The 22,237-nt window shown below is 34.4% G+C and overlaps 1 long non-coding RNA gene and 1 pseudogene across 1 annotated transcript; one reads left to right on the top strand and one right to left on the bottom strand.

Annotated features, from left to right (window-relative positions):
- Nucleotides 1–15,775, bottom strand: LOC123922578 (annotated as a pseudogene).
- Nucleotides 15,776–17,962: 2,187 nt separating this feature from the next.
- Nucleotides 17,963–20,999, top strand: LOC123920690. Its single transcript, XR_006813741.1, has 7 exons — nt 17,963–18,210; nt 19,149–19,236; nt 19,601–19,649; nt 19,785–19,945; nt 20,201–20,287; nt 20,391–20,630; nt 20,777–20,999. It is a non-coding gene; the product is annotated as an uncharacterized LOC123920690 (long non-coding RNA).
- Nucleotides 21,000–22,237: the final 1,238 nt, after the last annotated feature.

Here is a 22,237-nt window from a genome sequence, read left to right as displayed (position 1 = left end):
CTAACTCCCAGGGAGGCGGACGACGAGGAGGAGGGCGGACTTCTCTCTGATGTTGTAATCGGCAATGGTCATGCTGTCGTCATCTAGTTGCTTACCGTCATAGATCAGACGTTGCTGGCGCACTTCGAAGCCTTCCTTGTCACGAATCTTCAACTACACATTGACTAAAGTGTCTGAACTATTAACCCTCAGGGGGGTCCTCTTTCCAGTCAGGCTCTAATATGTAAATTTGCATCTGCACCACAATTTCCATTAAATCAATAAAATAATATATAAGACTTTAATTGGGAAAAATATCAAAGCAAAGGAAAGTATATAAGAAGTACCTTGGGAGGGTATATGCAAATTTCTAGCTTGAGAGGTTTAGAAGAACCAATTGGAATCACAAGGAACTCTGATGAAAGAGTTGCTAAAGTAAACTGCGGGACATTCTTTGCAAAAGACTGTAATTTCAATTCGCATTTCTGAGACCTAGCCAACATACCATAACTATACTCGGACACAAAAGAGTTAGGACGAATGCAACAGGTATTTACTGCATTTCTCAAAATTGTAGTGCTATTATTGAGAATAAATAGTTTTCCATCATTTTCCGCTTGAAGAACAATGGTTTCATCATTAGACTTCAAGGAGACAACAAAGTTGTGACTAGGGGTGTGCATGGTTTAAAAACCACACCACACCAAACCATATTTATGGTTTTGGTTTATATCCAAAACCATTTTAATGAAAAATTGGTTATTTTGCAAAACTAATTTGGATATGGTTTATAATTGGTTCGGAACCAATTTATAACCGGTTTATAATAAAAAATAGGTTACTTATTTATAACCGATTCATCTTAAATTTTATTTTATTTTTTATTTTTTTTTTAAAATGCATTATTATAACTTTTAATTCCTATATATTTAAACTTTTTTTTTTACAATAATTAAGCCAATATTTTTTTTTGTTTAATTGATTAAAAGAACATATTTAATAATTATTGTTTATAGAAAAAACATAATTTTTCTTTAATTTTATGAATTATTGGTTTATAATGAATTCATAAGAGTTTTTTTTCTAAGCCCAACAAATTTCAAACTAAGCCCAAAAAAACAGATTTTTTTAAGCCCAAAATAATTAAAATATAGATTTTTTTTTTAAAAAAAAATCATCAAAAATCTGTTTTTTATAATTATTTTTAAAATAAATAAATTTTGTTAAATAAAAAATAATTAAATATTAAAGGGTGGTTGACGGTGGCCGGTCGCCGGAGCGCCGCCGTCAACCACCGCGCCGGCCGCCGGTCGCCGCCGGAAAATCGCCGTCCACCACCGTCCTGTTGGAACAAAATTGATTTAAAAATGTTTGCCCCTAAATATATAAAGGTTTTGATGATAACAAAGTATTAATTAACAATTGGAAGGACTAAAAATTTATTTTAAGTGCGCAGATATAAGCATCATATAAGCTCTGAGTGAAGTTCAGAGGATGTGAATTCAGAAGTTCACAAGCGCTCAGAAGATGTTGAACTTCAGAGGTTACAACCTTCAGAGGATGAAGACTTCAGAACTTCCTGTCTGTCTACAAGCTTCATCAACCTCTGAAGATCTCTTTGAAAGCTGTGAAGATTCCCTTTGTTAGTCAACTCTTCTACCAATGAAGAAAAGGACCTTTCAAGCCTGATCAGTTCAGCTACCTCTGTTTTGTCTGTCCTAACTTGAGAACGTGGGTCTTCAGTTTTGTTAGCTGAATAAGGAAAGTCCACTCTGCAGTAGTCAAAGTATCTGAAACTCTTTCTTAGTTTTGGATACAACCAAACTGCATCAAGACAGACTGCTTGAAGACAAAAGGTTATCAACTCCAACGGTTCTTTTTGCAACGACTCTTTTCTAGTGGTATATATACTAGAAGATTCAGCTACAACAATACAACAATTATCAAGAATTGAACGTGCGCTGAACAAACTCTGAACTCTGTGTATACAAGCTCTGAACCTCTTATCAAGTGTTTTTGCACTTTAGCCAAATACTCTATACTATTTGTATTTGCTCTCTTTAGGTTCATCTAAGAACATTTGTATATTTTTATATACTTTACTTTTTCTTGAGGTAACTTAAGCTTGTGTGCTTAAGTGTGAAACTTAAACTTGTGTGTTTAAGTGTGAAGTCTTAAGCTTGTGTGCTTGAGCATTGTTGAGAAGTCTCTTGCTTGTGTGCTTGAGCAGGTGTAATCTTGTGTGATTATAGTGAAATCCCTTGGAAGTGCAAGGGGACTGGACTACTCTCGTTTTGTGAGAGGAACCAGTATAAATTGTTTGTGTGATCTCTCTCTCTCTCTTTTGTTATTTATTGTGTTATTTTTCCGCTGCTAACGTAGTTGAGTTAAGAACTTGAAAAAGTTTTAACTTAGCTAAAACACAATTCAACCCCCCCCTTCTTGTGTTTTCACACCTTCAATTGGCATCAGAGCACCTGGTCTGTTACTTTCACTTAACAGTGAGACAGTAAAGATCTTGTGAGAACACTATGTCTGGAGGAGATGATAGTAGTACTAGAACTACTGGTGAAGGTGAGGCCAGTGGAGCTGGTGGTGGTCCTAGAAATGCTTTTGGTTTTGACTACTTGAGTAATGAATCACATGAACATAGTGGCAACAGAAAAGCCCCTATATTCAATGGTGATGCATCATTATTTGAGTGGTGGAAAGAGAGATTGTATAGCAATATTACTGCTATTGATCATGAGTTGTGGGATTTGGTTGAGTTGGGAGTAACTTTTGAAAACTTAAATGAACATGGAAGGTTGTCCATTGAGCATAGAAAGTTACTCACACCAGCTAACTTAAAAATCTACACTAAGCATCATAGAGTAAAGGACATTGTTGTTGGTGCTATTAGACATGAGGATTATGTCAGAATAGAGAACAAGTCTACTGCTAAATCTATCTTTGATTCTATGTGTGCTACCTATGATGGTAATGAAAAGGTTCAAGAGGCTAAAGCTAGTCTTTTGATAAGGCAATATGAACTTTTCACCATGCAACAAGATGAAAACATTGAGACTATGTTTACAAGGTTTCAAATCCTTGTATCTGGTCTTAAAGCTCTTAAGAGAAGTTATTCAACCTATGACCATGTTCAGAAGATTCTGAGAAGTCTTCCTATTGCTTGGAGACCTAAGGTCACTGCAATAGAGGAAGCTCAAAATCTCAAGACTCTGAGTCTTGAAGCTCTGATAAGCAATCTCAGAAGCCATGAGATGGTTCTGGATGCTGACTCAGAAACTAAGAAGAAGTCTAAGTCAGTGGCTTTACAGTCAACTAAGACTACTTCTAAGGCTCTTAAGACTCAGCTTCTTGATATTGAAGAAGAATCTTCTGCTGATGGTCAAGAGGATGAGATGAATGAGGATGAGTTTGCATTATTCACCAAGTTTCAGCAATGGAACAGATTTAACAAAAGAAATTTCAGAGGAAACAGCTCCAGAAATTTTGTCAGCAAAAAGGATGATCAGAAGAACTGCTTCAACTGTAAGAAGCCAGGACACTTTATTGCTGATTGTCCAGAAATGTCTGCTAAAGACAAAAGCAAAAGATACAGCTCAAAGAAGCAACAATTCAAGAGTAAACTGAGAAAGAGTCTGATGGCTACCTTTGAAGAGCTATCATCTGAGGAAGAAGTTGAGGAAGAAGAAGAGGCAAATCTAGCTCTGATGGCTTCAACTGACTCAGATGCAGACTCAGACGATGAATCAGAATCAGATTCAGAAGTAACTGATGAGGTATTTTCTGACTGTTCTAAATCTCAACTTATAACTGCACTTAACAAGGTCATTGAGAAACATCTCAGAGTGTTAAGTAAACAAAAAGTTTTTCAAGAAAAGCTCAACACTCTGACTGAACAAGCAGAACATTTTCAAGGTCTATATCAAGAAACTCTGAATAGAGTAAATGACTTTGAAAAGGGGTGTGCTGTTTGTCACAAACCTATTGATGAGCAGGAAATAGCTCTTCAACAGTTTGTGCATCTCAACCTTGGTAAGAGCAAAGCTGCTAATCTTGTTTATAATGTCATGAGACATAGAGGAGAGGGACTTGGCTATGAATATGGTAGAACATACTCAAAGCTAAAGACCTATCCCAAAAAGGTTGGAAAATCTTGGGTTTACTATGTTGTACCTCAGAGTGAAGAAGGAAAGAAATTTGGTACTCTGGAAGATGAGGACAATAATCTGAGAGATTTGGGAAATGACAACTCAGAGGAACCAAGTTCCTCAGGATCTGGGAAGAAAAGCTCAGAAGATAAAAGCTATTCAGAACTTGACAGTATTAGTTCAGATGTTCTGAAAGTTTCAAAATCTGAGGCTTCAACTTCTGGAACCAGAGGAATTCTAGTTCATGAGAAAAGTCAACCTAAAGGCTCAGAAGTTCTTAAAAGAAAGTCAAATCTCAAACCTCAGAGGCAACATAGGACTAAGGTTATTTATGATTCTAGAGTCAGTAAATATAACCAGTCAAATCAATGGACTGGTGATAAATACAAACTCTGGAAGCATAAACAATCCAAGTCCTGGAATAATAACAGAACTCAAACTAAGAAACATTTTCAAAAGAGTTATTATTCCAAACCAAAATCTTTCTCTCACACTCAACAACACAGTAAACATTTGTGGACTAACAAGCGTGGACCCAGAAGATGGGTACCAAAAGCTGAAATTATGTATCATTCAGATTTACCAACTAGGAAAGGATATATCCTACCTAGAGTATGGAAACAAGTCCTATGCAAAGGAAGAAGGGCTTATGTCCTAGACCAATGGCTGACAAGTTCTCAAGTTAACAATCAGAACTTGATAAATGAAGAGGAAGAATATTGGGATGACTTTATCATTAACTGTGATAAAGAGTTCCATCTTAGTGATTAAAGTTGTTTCTCATACAGCCTGCCACTCAAAGAAATATCATGAAACACTCATGGTATCTGGATAGTGGGTGTTCAAGACACATGACTGGTGACAAACAACTGTTTTCCAAGCTAACCATGAAAGAAGGAGGTTCTGTTGGCTTTGGAGGAAATCAGAAAGGAAAGATAATAGGTACAGGTACAGTAGGAAATTCCTCCCTATCTATTAATGATGTCTGGTTAGTTGATGGACTTAAGCATAATCTATTGAGCATAAGTCAATTTTGCGACAATGGTTATGTAGTTGTCTTTAATAAGGAATCATGTACTGTATCTAAACAATCTGATAATTCCATTATATTCAAAGGTCTGAGAAAGAACAATGTCTATAAAATTAATCTTTCTGATGTGAATGAACAAAAAGTGATGTGTCTTCTGACCTTGAGTGAAGAAAAATGGATCTGGCATAAGAGGTTAGGCCATGCTAACTGGAGGTTAATCTCTAAGCTTAGCAAGCTTGACCTTGTCAGAGGTTTACCTAAAATCAAATATCACTCAAACACACTTTGTGGTTCATGTCAAAAAGGAAAGATTACAAAATCATCTTTTAAACCTAAGAACATTGTTTCTACCTCAAGACCATTGGAACTTCTTCACATTGATCTTTTTGGGCCAGTTCAAACTGCCTCTATCAATGGAAAGAAGTATGGATTAGTAATTGTTGATGATTACAGTAGATGGACTTGGGTAAAATTCCTAAGAACAAAAGATGAAGCTTATGATGAGTTTAGCATCTTCTGCAAACAAATTCAAAATGAAAAAGGCTACACTATTTTAAAAGTTAGAAGTGATCATGGTGGAGAATTTGAAAATGAACCTTTTGAAAACTTTTGTGAAAAATATGGCATTCTGCATGAATTCTCTTCTCCTAGAACTCCTCAACAAAATGGGGTGGTAGAAAGGAAGAATAGAACTCTGCAAGAAATGGCCAGAACCATGATGCATGAAACAAATGTAGCAAAGTTTTTATGGGCAGAAGCTGTAAACACAGCATGTTATGTTCAAAATAGAATCTATATCAGATCTAAGTTGAACAAAACTGCTTATGAATTGTTCAAAGGGAGAAAACCTGATATTTCTTATTTTCATCAGTTTGGATGTACGTGTTACATCTTAAATAACAAAGTCCATCTAAAGAAATTTGATGCTAGAGGCTATAAGGGTATCTTTATAGGATACTCTGAGCGCTCAAAAGCATACAGACTGTATATTTCTGAAACACACACTGTGGAAGAAAGTATGCATGTCAAATTTGATGACAAAGAGCCTGACCAAGTGTCAGAGCTTGTGGAAGGTTTGTCTAGATTTCAGGTATCAGAGGATCAATATTCAGATATTCCAAACTACTCAGAACATCCATTCTCTGAAGTACCTCTGAACACAATAGTTCCTACAGACTCTGAACAACCAAGAACTGAAGCATCTGCTGAACCTGATGTTGATGAGTCTGAAGATGATGAGCCCCCAAGAAATACTTTCAAATACAAATCATCACATCCAGAGGAACTGATATTAGGCAACAAGGATAGTCCAAGGAAGACAAGATCTCAACTGAGAAATGAGGAATCATTAGTTGGTCTTATCTCAATGATGGAACCTTCAAAGATTGATGAAGCTCTGAAGGATGATGCTTGGATTGTAGCAATGCAAGAAGAGCTGAATCAATTCCAAAGGAATGATGTATGGACTCTAGTGCCCAAACCTTCACACAAGAACATTATTGGAACAAAATGGGTATTCAGAAACAAGCTGAATGAACAAGGTGAAGTGGTAAGAAACAAGGCTAGATTGGTTGCACAAGGTTATAGTCAACAAGAGGGGATTGACTATACTGAAACCTTTGCACCAGTTGCTAGACTTGAAGCAATCAGGTTACTTCTATCTTATGCTGTTAATCATGGAATAACCTTGTATCAGATGGATGTTAAAAGTGCCTTCTTAAATGGTTTTATTTCTGAAGAAGTGTATGTTAAGCAACCTCCTGGTTTTGAAGATGTCTCAAACCCAGAACATGTTTTCAAACTGAAGAAATCACTGTATGGTCTGAAACAAGCTCCCAGAGCTTGGTATGATAGACTCAGTAATTTCCTTCTTGAAAAGGGTTTTGAGAAAGGAAAGGTTGATTGCACACTCTTTAGAAAAACAACCAAAGAAGACATTTTAATCATTCAAATTTATGTTGATGATATTATTTTTGGTTCAACTAATGCTGCTTTGTGCAAGAATTTTTCTAAGATAATGCAGGATGAATTTGAAATGAGCATGATGGGAGAGTTGAAGTTCTTTCTTGGAATTCAAATCAATCAGAAGAAGGAAGGAACTTATGTTCATCAATCAAAATACACTAAAGAACTTCTGAAGAAATTCAATTTAGATGACTGCAAGATAATGAATACTCCTATGCATCCAACTACCAACATGGGCAAGTCAGATGATGAAGGAAAGGTAGATCAAAAGGTCTACAGAGGTATGATTGGTTCTTTACTCTATCTGACAGCCTCTAGACCAGATATTTTATTCAGTGTTTGCTTATGTGCAAGATTCCAGTCAGATCCTAGAGAATCTCATCTTACAGCTGTAAAGAGAATCTTTAGATATCTGAAAGGAACAACTAATCTTGGACTTCTCTATAAGAAATCCAATGATTATGTGCTAAATGGATTCTGTGATGCTGACTATGCTGGGGATAAAATTGAAAGAAAATCCACAAGTGGCAATTGTCAATTTGTTGGTGAAAACCTTATCTCCTGGGCTAGTAAGAGACAAACTACTATAGCTTTGTCTACAGCAGAAGCAGAATACATTTCAGCAGCTAAGTGTTGCACACAACTACTCTGGTTAAAATATCAGTTAGAAGATTATCAGGTAAGCAGTAACAATATTCCTTTATATTGTGATAATACTGCAGCCATTCATTTATCTAAAAATCCTATTCTACACTCTAGAGCCAAACATATTGAAATTAAACACCATTTTATCAGAGATTATGTTCAGAGAGGCATTATAGATATTAAGTTTGTTGATACTGAAAATCAATGGGCTGACATATTTACTAAAGCCTTATCTGTTGAAAGATTTGATTTTATAAAGAAACATCTGAACATGTTTTCAATCTCTGAATGAAAATTTTTTTTTGGCAATTAAAGTGTAAGAGGTTATGTATATCAGAACTTATGATTCAGATCATCTGAAACACAAGCTCTGAAGTACTTGACTCTGATAGTGAATTTTAAATAACTCAGAGGCTCTGAACTATTTAAGTGGGAAACGTTCAGTATTCACTGCTGAACAGTTGTCCATTAAAATAGCAGTTACCGAGTAAATTTCTGCACGTGGTCTACGTGTGTCAGGTAGTGGGTGGTTAATGATGATTTTTGGTTTTCAACTTTCTGTCAATTAGCGTAACTTCCCAAATTTGCTATTTTCATGATTAACTGTACTCATTTAAATAAACTTACACAATACACTTGCACACTATTCACTTTCACAACCTACACTTTCATATTCTCTCTAAACCTCCAACACAATTTCTTTCTCTCTCGTTAGTTTTCCAAACCCTACCCTAATCTCCAACATGGCTGGACCTTCGTCATCTTCTTCAACAAAGATTCCACCGTTTATGTTCAAGAATCTTCAGATTGTTGGGAACGAGATGGAGTTTCCAGAATCTGAACTCACGTTTCTGTCTGAGAAGATTGTGGACTTTGATAGTCTTTCTGCAAACGGCTTTGAAGTTAAGCAGTACTTTACATCACAAGGATGGGATAAGTACTTCGACATGCTTAACGGTCCTATCTACCCGGACTTGCTTAAGAAATTTTGGATGAAAGCAAGAGTGTTTGATAAACATGAAGCAAAGAAGGAAGAGATTGCTGCTATTGAGAGGAATCCTAGTCTAAAGGGTAAAACTAGGAAGGAAATGGGCTTGCTGGAATATACAGGTGTTCAGATTAGGTCTAACATCTGTGGGATGAACATGGCTTTCTCGCCTATCCATTTCAATGCTCTTCTTGGTCTACCTAACTCTGGGATAGAGTTAGATGTTTTTGAAAAGGACACCAGATATAGAGATGATCTTCTGCATCTCATCTGCACTGACTTCAAGTTGAAAGGGAAAGTCAAAGGATTGACTGACGAGTGCAGAGTTTTGTTCAAGATAATCCTTGCCTCTATCAGTCCAAGAGTTGGAGGGACTGATACAATCTCCTGGACGCATCGTCATTTGTTATATTTCCTTCTGACAAGGAAGAGAGTTAATCTTGGAGATTACTTTTTTGAACGAATTTGTGAAGCAATTTTTGCGAGTAAGTCTCAGAGGAAAACTACTATAGTTTATCCCAGGTTGTTGTCAGATCTTCTATATCAAGGTCACGTGATTCAGAACCTGCAGAAGTTCCACCCAGAACTAGTTCAGAAGAAGTTTTATCCAGAGATTCTGAATGCTAGTTTTCTATCCAAGATGCGTTTGATTGCATCTAAGCTTGTTGCTCCTCCTAAAGAATTGTCTGTTAGGCTTGAAAATCGTCTGTATGTTGAAGGCTACCCTGTTATTTCTGAAGCTGATGCTGAGCATGTAATTCAGGACTATTTAGAAGTGCTCAGACAAGAAGGTTTTGTTGTTGATAGGAGTATGGTTCCTCCTGCTCCTGTAAATCTGTATAATCCTAAGAGGAAACCAAAGAGAAAGGCTGAAGCTCAAGATGATCTACCTAAGCCAGATCTTTTGGCCCAGAAGAAAGTTAAAGTTGAACAATCTATGGCTGAGCAAAGGACTAAGAGGAAGCATGAAGAATCTGCTACCAAGGCTGCTGAAGGAGCTTCAAAAGAGCCTGTTGTTGTTGAAGTAGACAGCTCATCTGAAGAATCTGAGTCAGAAGATGAGACTGAATCTGATGAAGAGACACTTGCTGAAAGACTTCGTAGAAGACCTGTTCCTGTTTCTAAAGATAAAGGTAAGTCTACTAAATATGTCTTTAATGAAAATGAGATTGGAATAGGTTATACCAAACCTCTCAGAACTGTTTTACCAACCTCTGATATTCCAACCTCTGATAACCCCCTATCTGAACTAGAAAAACATCTTAGTCCAGACCCTCTTAACAATCAAACTTTCACCCAGAAGCCTTCATCACCTCCCAAACCTAAATCACCTCAACCTCAACCCCAAAAAGAAACACCTACCATTCCATCATCTGAACCAAAATCACCTATTCCTGTCACTAAACCAATCTCTCCCACAAAACAACCCTCTCCACATAAATCTCCTGAACCAACAGCTGAACACAAATCTCCTGAACCATCTCCTGAACATATTTACCCTGAATCAACTTCTGACATTTCATCATCTGAACCAACCCCTGAACCCCATCCTAACCCAAGTGCTGAACATGCTTCTCCTGAGCGTATTCACACTTGTGCTCCCAAGCCTTCAGATGCAGCAGTTGTGATTACTGACAACCCTGCTACTGAAACACCTACTCTCTCTACCATTCCCAATTCTTCACCCTCATCATCCAACCCTTTTGGTAATCTATCCACTCAGTTTCATGAAGACTTGGTTAGATTATCTTTGCTTAAGGACAGGTTTCTAGTTTGTCCTTCTGATGTGGACTTGGAAGTTTCAAGCATTAAGGCAAGGATTTGCAATGCTTTGGATGGTGCTGCTGAGAAAATTAAGGCTGTAGTTGGAAGAAGAGACTTGGATGTAATAAGCTTCATGAAGGAGAGTTTGGCTAGGGCTGCATTGAAAAGATTAACCACTTTTAATCATGCTGAATCTGAACGTGCTAAGCTGGAAGCACTTGCTGATGCTGAACAACGTCTGAACGCTTTCAAAGTCATCTGGATAGACTCCAAGCTGTTTCAGAGTCTTGAAGATCAGCGATCTGAGTCTGAAAGGTTAGAAGAAGCTGCTGCAAAAGTTGCCCAGTTGGCAAATGAGTTGCACCAAGAGGATATTTCAGAAGATGATGTGCTGGCTTCTCAGAATCAAGAGGATGTGCTGATGATTGACTATCCAGAGGAAGGTGAACCCTCTGATAAAGGCAAGGCACCTTTGGTTGAAGAACAAGTGCCTTTGGTTCAAGATCAAGCTCCTATGGTTACTGATCAGTTGCAGATCTTTCAAGAAGCTCTGAGGGAGCAGCAAGAAGGTTTGGAAAGGCAACGAACAGCTCACCTCAACTTGGAATCCAAAGTAGATGGACTGGTTTCCAACGTGGGATCTCTGAATGATAAATTCGACCAACTCTTAGCCTATCTTAAGAAACCCTAGGATTCTATGCACATTTTCCTCATATTTTTATGTTTTGCTTGCTTATTTTGTCATGTTTATTTCCTTGTTTACCTTCTGAACACTTTTTCTGGTTTATCTATTTCAAGATTTTGTTTATGTTTTGCTTGATTACTTATTTTATGAAATTTATATTTTCTTGATAAATAAGAACACAAGAACACACAATGCTTTTAAAACGAAAATTTTTATTCATGATCTAACCATGTTGAGTACATTGGTGAAACGAAAAAGAAAAAGACAACCTAATCCTAATCAGATGGATAAAACTCAGAAGAAATCTCTGATTTCTCCTCAGCATCCTCTGATGATATTTCTATGGGATCTGGGTTTTGCTCTTGTTCTTCTTCTTCTTGTTCCTCTTCTGGAACATAGCTAGCCAAGAACTCAACATAGTCAGCATCATCTTCATTCTCCTCAGCCTCAGAATCTGATGAGATGATTATTATTTCAGCATCTTGTGGTATCTTGTTATCTTCTTTATCCTTCTCATCGTCTTCGCGTTTCTCTTCGTTCTTCTTTCTCTTAAACTCTGCGATGCGTAAACTAAATCTTTTCATTATTCCTACCTTCTCTTGCTTCACTTGTTTATTCTTGTTTTTCCGTGAAGAAGGCATGTTAACTCGTTCACCTTTTTATAAACCCTTGAGCGCGTTGGTTTTCGTTTTTGAAATTAATTCACCTTCGTAACAACCACTCTTTTTCTTTGACTGTCTTGGTTATATAACTTTGTTTTACTTTTTGATAATGACAAAAGGGGGAGTAGTTACGCATTAATTGATATGTTCCAAAACTGAAACCACGCCTTTTATCTCGCTTTTATCTGTTAAGTTAAAAGTTGTTACTTTTAAGTTGTCTTACGTATTTCAAGGTGGAGACTAAGTTAGTTGAAACTAAAATCAATTTCATAAGTAAGGATAAGTTAAGAGTGCAATTTTAACTTAGCCTTATGAGACTTAGGGGGAGAGCTTGCAAACCTCTCACTCTGAAGAAAGACATGAAATTTGTTTTATTTCAAACCATCTTAATCTTATACTAAATTAAAATATCATGGATAAAACATAAAGTTCAGACTTTATGAAGTATCAATCTTAGGGGGAGCTTGCAAACCTCATAAACCTAAGAGAAACATGATAAGTTAATTTAACAACAATTGTCAATTAATACTAATGTTTGTCATCATCAAAAAGGGGGAGATTGTTGGAACAAAATTGATTTAAAAATGTTTGCCCCTAAATATATAAAGGTTTTGATGATAACAAAGTATTAATTAACAATTGGAAGGACTAAAAATTTATTTTAAGTGCGCAGATATAAGCATCATATAAGCTCTGAGTGAAGTTCAGAGGATGTGAATTCAGAAGTTCACAAGCGCTCAGAAGATGTTGAACTTCAGAGGTTACAACCTTCAGAGGATGAAGACTTCAGAACTTCCTGTCTGTCTACAAGCTTCATCAACCTCTGAAGATCTCTTTGAAAGCTGTGAAGATTCCCTTTGTTAGTCAACTCTTCTACCAATGAAGAAAAGGACCTTTCAAGCCTGATCAGTTCAGCTACCTCTGTTTTGTCTGTCCTAACTTGAGAACGTGGGTCTTCAGTTTTGTTAGCTGAATAAGGAAAGTCCACTCTGCAGTAGTCAAAGTATCTGAAACTCTTTCTTAGTTTTGGATACAACCAAACTGCATCAAGACAGACTGCTTGAAGACAAAAGGTTATCAACTCCAACGGTTCTTTTTGCAACGACTCTTTTCTAGTGGTATATATACTAGAAGATTCAGCTACAACAATACAACAATTATCAAGAATTGAACGTGCGCTGAACAAACTCTGAACTCTGTGTATACAAGCTCTGAACCTCTTATCAAGTGTTTTTGCACTTTAGCCAAATACTCTATACTATTTGTATTTGCTCTCTTTAGGTTCATCTAAGAGCATTTGTATATTTTTATATACTTTACTTTTTCTTGAGGTAACTTAAGCTTGTGTGCTTAAGTGTGAAACTTAAACTTGTGTGTTTAAGTGTGAAGTCTTAAGCTTGTGTGCTTGAGCATTGTTGAGAAGTCTCTTGCTTGTGTGCTTGAGCAGGTGTAATCTTGTGTGATTATAGTGAAATCCCTTGGAAGTGCAAGGGGACTGGACTACTCTCGTTTTGTGAGAGGAACCAGTATAAATTGTTTGTGTGATCTCTCTCTCTCTCTTTTGTTATTTATTGTGTTATTTTTCCGCTGCTAACGTAGTTGAGTTAAGAACTTGAAAAAGTTTTAACTTAGCTAAAACACAATTCAACCCCCCCCTTCTTGTGTTTTCACACCTTCACGTCCGCCGCCGGATCTCCGCCGTGCCGGCCGCCGGTGGTCCGGCGTTGACCGCCGCGTTGACCAATTCCTCCACCACCTTATTAATTATTTATTTATTAAATTATATAATTAATTGAATTTGGAAATTTTTTTTTTTTAAAAAAAAAAAACTATTGGGCTTTTTCCTTATTGGGCCTCAATTTAAAAACCAATTTTAAACCAATTATAAAAAACTGGATAGGGTTTAGAATTGGTTTTTTTGTATTGGATTGGTTTGGTTTTTTTTTAAAATGGATTTGGTTATTAATTTTGGATATGATTTGGTTAATGATTTGGTTAAGGTTACTTGGATTTTTTGCACACCCCTAATTGTGACGATAAGAAAATCTGATTTGAAAATCCCCGTGTTTATGGCTGAAATGGTTGGACAACTCTTCTGATGATGCAACAAAGTCACAACCTAACAGGGGGCAGTAACATGGTCCATGGATGCATTCTTCTTCATGCTTCCTATTGTCAATGTATCTTATTTTCTCCTTGCAACCATGTTTTGCATTCGGACATGGCATTTCGATAGATAACAATAGATTCTCAAATCTCAATGCCTTTACAACGTTTTGAGCTAATGCGGGCAATGAGCACTTGTGACACTTGTTCTTTTGTTTAGGACAACAAGTAGAGCAAACAATAAAATAAGAGATTTCTTTGTAAGGTTTGTTAGCAAGTTATGCAATCAAAAGTATAACCAACATAAAACTAATCATTCTCAATTTATTCTTCTCAAAATCTAATGTACACAATGATGGATTGCGGTGGGCCCCCAAAATGTACTCATAATATTCTTCCTTAATTTTCTAGTTAATGGTCGATACCAGGTCAGCACTATGTTCAGTCCTATCTATATGTGTGAGATGGTGTCTAGAGTCCAAAACTTGTGGTGCTGCAGCCTACAGCCACGCTACTCAAAACCACAACACAGAGTTTCAACTGCTCTCTCCATAGTCCATACCATATTATAAAAAATAAAATAAAAAATTCAATGGAGTATAATACTCCCTTCGTTCAAAATTATAAGAGAATTTATTTATCACAAATTATAAGAAAAAAAAACCAAAATTTCTATTTTTCAAAAATCATGTCTACTGTATTCTCATAAAAATGTGATTGAAGAGGGTAATAGTTCCCTTCATTTAGCATTTACTACCTCCTTACCATAATATAAGTTGTTTTGGTCAAATTATACAAATTAATAAATGTAATTAACGTTATATGGAAAAAAAAGTATGAGTTAGTTTACAAAATTATCCTTCATTAATGGTATAGGAAAGATAAATTAAGAAATTAAGAGAATATAGAGAAATAAATAATTAAGGATATAATAGAGAAAACAATTAAATGCTTCATTGGTAATGTAAATTGATTTATAATTTAATACAAATTTTTTTCTCAAATTAACTTATAATTTAGTACAGAGGGAGTACTTCCTCCGACCTTATTTATAAGCAAAAATTACCTTTTAGATCCATTGAAAAACCAATGTATCTAGCATATATTTATGCTAGATACATTGGTTTTTCAATAAATCTAAAAAGTAACTTTTAGTTATAAATAAGCTCGGATGGAGTAGCATTTAAGTATCGTAGAGAGTATTGTTTAATTGGTAGTTTGAATTTGAATTAGGTAAAGAAACATTTAATTATGACTTACAACTTCCAATACCAATAACAATTCTCCAAATAAATTAGACCAAGCTTTGAATGTTTTCCTTTATCTCTTCCACACAAAACGGTTCCTTCTTCTATCATGCTTACAATTAAAATTGAATCCTTTTCTTCTCCAAATACAAATAGTCTTCATTCACTCTCCCAAGATCACAAATACTTTTACTTCACTCTCTCAACGTTTCATTCTCAAAAGGTTTCATCCTTTCTTCTTTTAACTGATAATGCATGTCATCACCTCAAAACCCTTCTATTTTCGAAAACCCTTTTGATCCATTTACAGTTTCCACAAATTCTCTCGAGATCAAAGAGTTAGTCACACCAACGGTATCACCATTGAAGCAAAGGTGCTATTCTGCTTTAAATCTTTAGTGAGAAAGATTAGGAACCTGTTCCTGTTACCGGTGATCTTTTCTAAAACAAAAGTAATGAGTGTAGTGAACAATAACATTTTCGGTCTATGGCAACGGCTGAAAAGCGTTGCCCATAAGGCATCGTAGACTAAGGCATTGGTTTCCATCGTTGTTGTCTAAGGCATTGTCTTATCTTTTGGCATTAGTTTTACTGTGTATAGGCAACTGCAACAATTAAAACCCTTTGCCTATCCTTCTTATATACACACAATATATAAGTAAAAGTTATATTTCTAGGTTCATTCGATAATTAATGTTTCTGATCTATAATATAGACCAAATGAAGTCACTTGCTGTGAATAAAGTCTTTCAATCACTATGATATGTAAACCAATTGTGATTGAAACTACATCCACAAGGTGTTAACCATATCGAAACTTTACAATTATGAATAAATCTTGCGAAATTAATTTGTTCATCCCCAAATAAGAAAGATTTCATATTTCAATTAAGCACCATGAAATGAATTTTAATTAACTTGATTTTATTTTTTTTCTATTGGAATTATGTATTTAATAGTATACGTATATGAGAATAAAAAAATAAAATGAGAATTGTCAGCTATTCGAATTATCATAGTTTTTTTTGGTACATGAAATTATAGACATTAATGATTTGAAAAAATAAGCTTATGTAGATTTCTTTATTTATCGGTCACTAAGAAAAAAAACACAAATCTTGAAAAAAAAACACAAATCCTTCTTATCTTTCTTATTTCTAATGATTGTAATATGCAACTAGGTTAAGCGTAATTAGCTTTGCAGTTTAGGTGGGAACTTTTTCACGTAGCTTTATTAAAAAAATTATAAATTTGTCAATCATGGGAATCGAACCCGGATCACTTGCTTAGAATTAAAGAAAGCAATATAGGCGACAAAGTTTGTAATCAAAGATTATCCTTAACACCATATATATGACGTCCGAATTCCTTTCAAATTTCAACGTCGGCAGTTTCCTATCGTTGTTTTCATTTGCCATGACTATTAACAAGAGTCAGGGCTAGTCACTGAAAAATGTTAGAGTGTATCTTCCGCAATCAGTATTTTCACATGGTCAGTTATACGTTGTTGTTTCAAGAGTCACATCGAGAAATGGTTTGAAGATTTTAGTCGTTGATAATAACGGCAACCTTACAAATGTAGTTTATAAAGAAATTTTCCGGAATTTCTAGGATTGTTTGTACTTTCATGTTTATGTAACTTGGTGGAAATAAATTTTTTTGGTTTCTACGTGTATGAATTACTTTGTTTATTAGCCACAATAATATAATTGATCTCAGGGGCGGATCCACACTTAGCAGTGTGTGCAGCTGACCACTCTCAATTTTCAATAATTATACCAATTATCCTAAGCTATTTACTTTTGCACCCCCTGAAAATTCTACCTTACACCATCTGGTTTTAGAAATTGATTGTTAACTGTGAAGGCGTGTGTCTACATTGCTTATTTGCAATGACCTGACCACTATGACATGCTAATTAATATAATCATTTAATGCAAATTTGATACATTAAATAATAAATCAAGTTTTAATCTCTTTTTCTTTACTAAATAAATATATCAATCAATGAGGCACCAACATCTCAGTTAGGCATACCATACCCCAAGTCCTCATATAATTTAGTTAAAATGGTATAATTTAAAGGGTCATGCCACTAGTGGAAAAAACTCTTTATAGAAAACTTCTTAGGTCGGTTAGCGTTGCCACTTGACTTAAGAACATGTGCGGTGGCAATTCTGTAAATAAGTTAAACCTTTTTAGGTCTGTTCCGTAGTCAGCCGACTTAATAAATATTAAAAAAATAATATTAAATTCAAATAAAATTCATTAATTTGCAAAACATTCTTGTTAAGTCAGACGTCTCTCAACTGACTAAAGAAACCCCTTTTGTTAAGTTAGGTAGCGCTCAACTGACTTAAGAAATCCTGTTTGTTAAGTCAGACCTCCCTCACCTGACCTAAGAAGTATCATTTATTTTTTATAAATTAAATTATAATGGGTGTCATACAAGAATCGAACTCAGCCCCTTAACATAAAAAAAATTCTAATCTATTTTTTTAAAGAAAAATCTTAATCTTTAAAAAAAAAAAACTAATGATGGTAAAAATTAACAAACTAAATTTCAATTTGTTACACGAGAGAATCGAACTCGGGACTCTTTGGAAAACAATTTTTTTTATTATATCAAATTAAATACTACTATGTCAAAAGTAAAATAAATAATTAAATCATTGAATATAAAAAAAAAAAAAACAAAAAACAAAAACGTATCATTCATTCATTCTTATGCTTAAACTCTTCTTATTCTCAAACTCTTTTTCACGCAAAACCGTCTCTCACTGCAAACTCAATCTTCACTATAAACCCTTCTCTCACTGCAAATTCTTCTTCACAGTAAATCTCTTCGCCAAACACTTCTCACGAACCCAGAAATCTCTTCGTCGAGTCCTTCACATAAAACCCAGAATTCGTACTGTTGTCACGAACCCTTCCTTGCAAATTTGAAACGCTAAATTTCTGGAAGGTGCTACTCATTCATATGTATGTAATTTGTAAACCCTAACTTTTTTTGTTTTGTTGTGATATTTCAATTTCTGTTTCTGCTGCTATTTTTGTTTTATTATTATTTTCCTGCAATGCTATCTGGTATATGCTCGTCTTTGTTTTGTGCTCTGCTTGTGCTATTTTATTTTGGGTCATGGTAATTAATAGTTTTAGGTAATACCGTAATAGTTAAGAAAATTAATTCTTTTTTATGATATATAGTTTTTTAAGTAATTCTTCAAAAACACTAGTTAACAATTTCCTTTTGTTATTTGTACATCTTGTAGTTGGATTACTGATATTCAATATATTTTGCCTTTTAAGAAAATAGTAAATTAAATATTGGTTAACAAAAGGAAAAATCGAAGCGCTTATATTCTGGACATTGTGCAAATTTATTGTGTTGACACAATTTGTTTCAGAAACATTCATCATGTACAAAATCCACAAAAAAAAATAAAATTCTAAGTCTTGGTATACTCTATTCATCATTAATTATAAACAAAAGGCGATTTTTTAGATTCGATCTATATTATTATAGATCAGATATACATCTGCAAAGCATTCTGCAAAGCATAGTTCACATAGAAGATTTTTTGCCCCAACAGTCAACACTATCCATCCGCAAAGCATTCTGCTATTGATATCACTGTTATCATCAGAGTTTGCCTATAATTCAACTGTGATGTTTGGTAGTTGGCTCTTTTAGTTTGTATATGTGGTTAGTTCACAAGAAAGGGATTGGGGCCTTTAGTTTACCCTCCTCACATTTCACCAAAATAAGAAGTCTGTTATCACATTGTGAATTATAAGTTTCTAAGTTTCCATTAATTACTATCATTAGGAAGATGTGCTACTAAATTTTTTGCCTTGGTTGTATTGGCCATATTTAGAGTGAATGTCTTTTTAAAATTACGTAATTGTCTTTATTTCAGCCACTTGCAATATATCATGCTCCTCAACTTGTTGGAATTACAACCTCGAATCTCGAAGTCAGTGATAAGTTGAAAATTCATTACCTTGGTAAATTATCACCTTCAAATTCTCTATATGCATATTTATTTTGTAGCATAGTTTATTCCTAACAAATTTGGATTATTTGGAATAGTCATACTTCTTAGGTTAGGTGGCTTTATATTCTCATGAGGTACACATTCAATAGATGTAATGATGTTTTTATTTTTCAAGTTATGTAACCTTATTATATAGTTTTTTTCCCTTTTGATTTCTTCTTGAATTGAAACTGATAATATTAAGAAATGATGGATGTGTGCATAGAAGGCGATGACATATGTCAACTGTTGTGATATATGCATTGCTGCCATTATCTTAGTTCCAATATCAATTATCAGAAGTTATTTATTTTGTTTATCATGTCACATGACAGGTATTTCCTGTTGCTCAAAAGGAATTTTGTGGATTCAATCATTTTACAAGTATGAACTCTCTTCCTTCTCTGGTCTTGAACTTGTTTGAGCGGGCTTTGGATACCCACTTTTCCTTTATTCCTCGTATCTCTTCCTTTATTTTGGGTGCAAAATATACTAAACTGACGTGTTCATGATGTGCAGCATTTGTGTGCTATAGAATTATTTTATAATCTGAGGTTCTACACAAAATTATAAGCTATGAGGTTTGGTACATCTCTCACTCTTCATTCTCAAACATAGGAAATTCACACAAAGGTTCAAGTTATTGACATCTATCTAGTCTCTTTTTAATCCACACAAAGGTAAGCTCAAATATGCCTATTTTGTCAAATAACTTATAAAAATTAGTTTTGATAATAATGTCTTTCTTGTATTTGATAACATACCTTAATTAAGATAGTAATGTGTTTACAAATTAGTCTCATCTGATATTTAGATTTTGTTGGGTTGTTTAGTGTCATGTTATTTTGTATTTGAATTATATCTCTCAATGCTACTACATATATAGACCCTTAGTAAGTTGATTAATATGTTTGAATTATATCTCGTGATTTTAGGCTTTACAAAATGCTGCTTATAAAGCTGATTGGTATGTTCTCTATATAGTGTGCAATATGTCACAATCTACGAAAGTTGTTCATGAGGTAATTTTCCCCCGCTCCTAAGTATTGTTGTCTCTTTTTATGTAAACCTTTATGTCACAATCTATTTAAATTAGTTCACTTTTAATGAACTTTTTCCTAACAGTGTTGGAAGAAATTCACATGTTTATATAACTGGTTATTGAAAGAGTCTGCAACTCTGCATCAATATACTTTGTTGGAACTGAAGTTTTACATTGAGAAAAGTATTTACCGACTAGACGTTCACATTTGATCATATTCAATTTTAGAGCCAAAAGCAACAAATAGTTATGAGTGCGGCTATTATGTCATGATACACATGTTGAACATTGTATCTACTGGTGTTGTTGGTTCATGGACCCAAGTAAGTAATATAATTTATGTATCAAGCTGTATCAATTGATTAATACTATTGTTTATCTAATTGGTGCAAGAGAAAACAAGCTATAGTACATGACGAAATTTAGAGACAGATCTAAGTTTAAGTTTTTTTTTATTCTTTTTGTCCAGGTACGGTTACAATTTTAATGATATGCAATTGTCCCAACACATTATATGAAGTTTTTTCAAGACTTAGAATAATTCATTATTGTGTTGGTTCTCTCTGTGTTAGAATTGTAATTAGTTTGTAGTTAGTTACTTATTTCTTCATGAGTGATATTACCCCTTAAATTAGTTTGTAAATTTGTTCTTATGTAATTTAAATTGGGGAAAATAAATTACTCTCATTTGGTTGGCAAATGCTGAGCTACCGTATTTTTTATTATTTTTTTGTAAAGAATTGTTTGCCACGATTTAATTGTGGCTATTTTTTTTTAATTTACAATAACACTTCTTAGGTCGGTTAAACCTTTAACTGACTTAAGAAGTCAGTTTTTAAGTCAGGTCAAAATCTGACTTAAGAACTTCAAACTTCTTATGTCGCCTTTTCTTAAGTCAGGTACGGACCGACTTAAAACGTCATTTTAACCGACTTAAAAAGCATTTCTTAAGTCAGGTCCAAATCCGACTTAAGAAGTCAATACTTCTTATGACTGGAATTGTTAGGTCAGGCTCGGAACCGACTTAAGAAGTCGATTTTAATCGACCTAAGAAGTGTTTTTTCCACTAGTGTGCTAACCGGTGCCCCTGGGGCACTGGTTAAGGAAACCAAAATTAGAAAGTTTTGAAAAGAAAATAACACTTTTTAAACTTTCGAGAAGTTGACTGCACAAATTCCAATGCCAAATTACTATTTTTGCATCCTTAACTAGTGCCCCGGGGGCACTGTTTAGCATTTTCCTAATTTAAATATGCAATTAATTTTTCGTAAATTATTCGGTACAAATTGTATTTGAAAATATATTGTTATACCGTTGAAGTGAATAATTCTTATAGTTACAAAAATTAATAAACACTATTTATGAACTTATAAATTTTATTCATTTAAATGGTATTGTATATCAATACATATTCAATTAAGATGTGTATCAAAAGACCATGTAACTTTTTTTATGATTAAATATGTTTTTAGTCCTTAAATTTTAGCGGACTTCTACTTATTATATTTTTAGTCCCCTATGTTTTTGTCGTTTTCAACATTAGTCTCTACTGTGAACGCGCAAAGAATGAGCATTAAATGACTCTGTGTGGCATCTATGTGGCAAAAATATTTTACACTTGTTAGTGTGTACAAATTAAATCCTTTAAATAATTATATTTTAATTTATTATATTTTTTTACTAAGTTTAATTATTAATTGAAGTTAAAAAATTTGCACCCACTGAGCCAGGGTCCTAGATCCGCCACTGATTGATCTACGATTCACGGACACTACTAGCGTCCGCCACGACACGGACACTACTAGCGTCTCATTTGAGTCTACTTGACAGATGCTGCTGTATTTTTATTTTTTTAATTTAATATTTAAAGTTAGCGTCTGCTTTTGGAAACGCTATGGAGACTCTATGAAAAAATAAATAACTAATTATT

This window comes from Trifolium pratense, linkage group LG4, assembly GCF_020283565.1.
Source record: "Trifolium pratense cultivar HEN17-A07 linkage group LG4, ARS_RC_1.1, whole genome shotgun sequence".
In the NCBI taxonomy this organism is placed as follows: domain Eukaryota; kingdom Viridiplantae; phylum Streptophyta; class Magnoliopsida; order Fabales; family Fabaceae; genus Trifolium; species Trifolium pratense.
The sequence above is the reverse complement of the archived record's forward strand: the minus strand, read 5'-3'. Positions and strand labels throughout refer to the sequence as shown.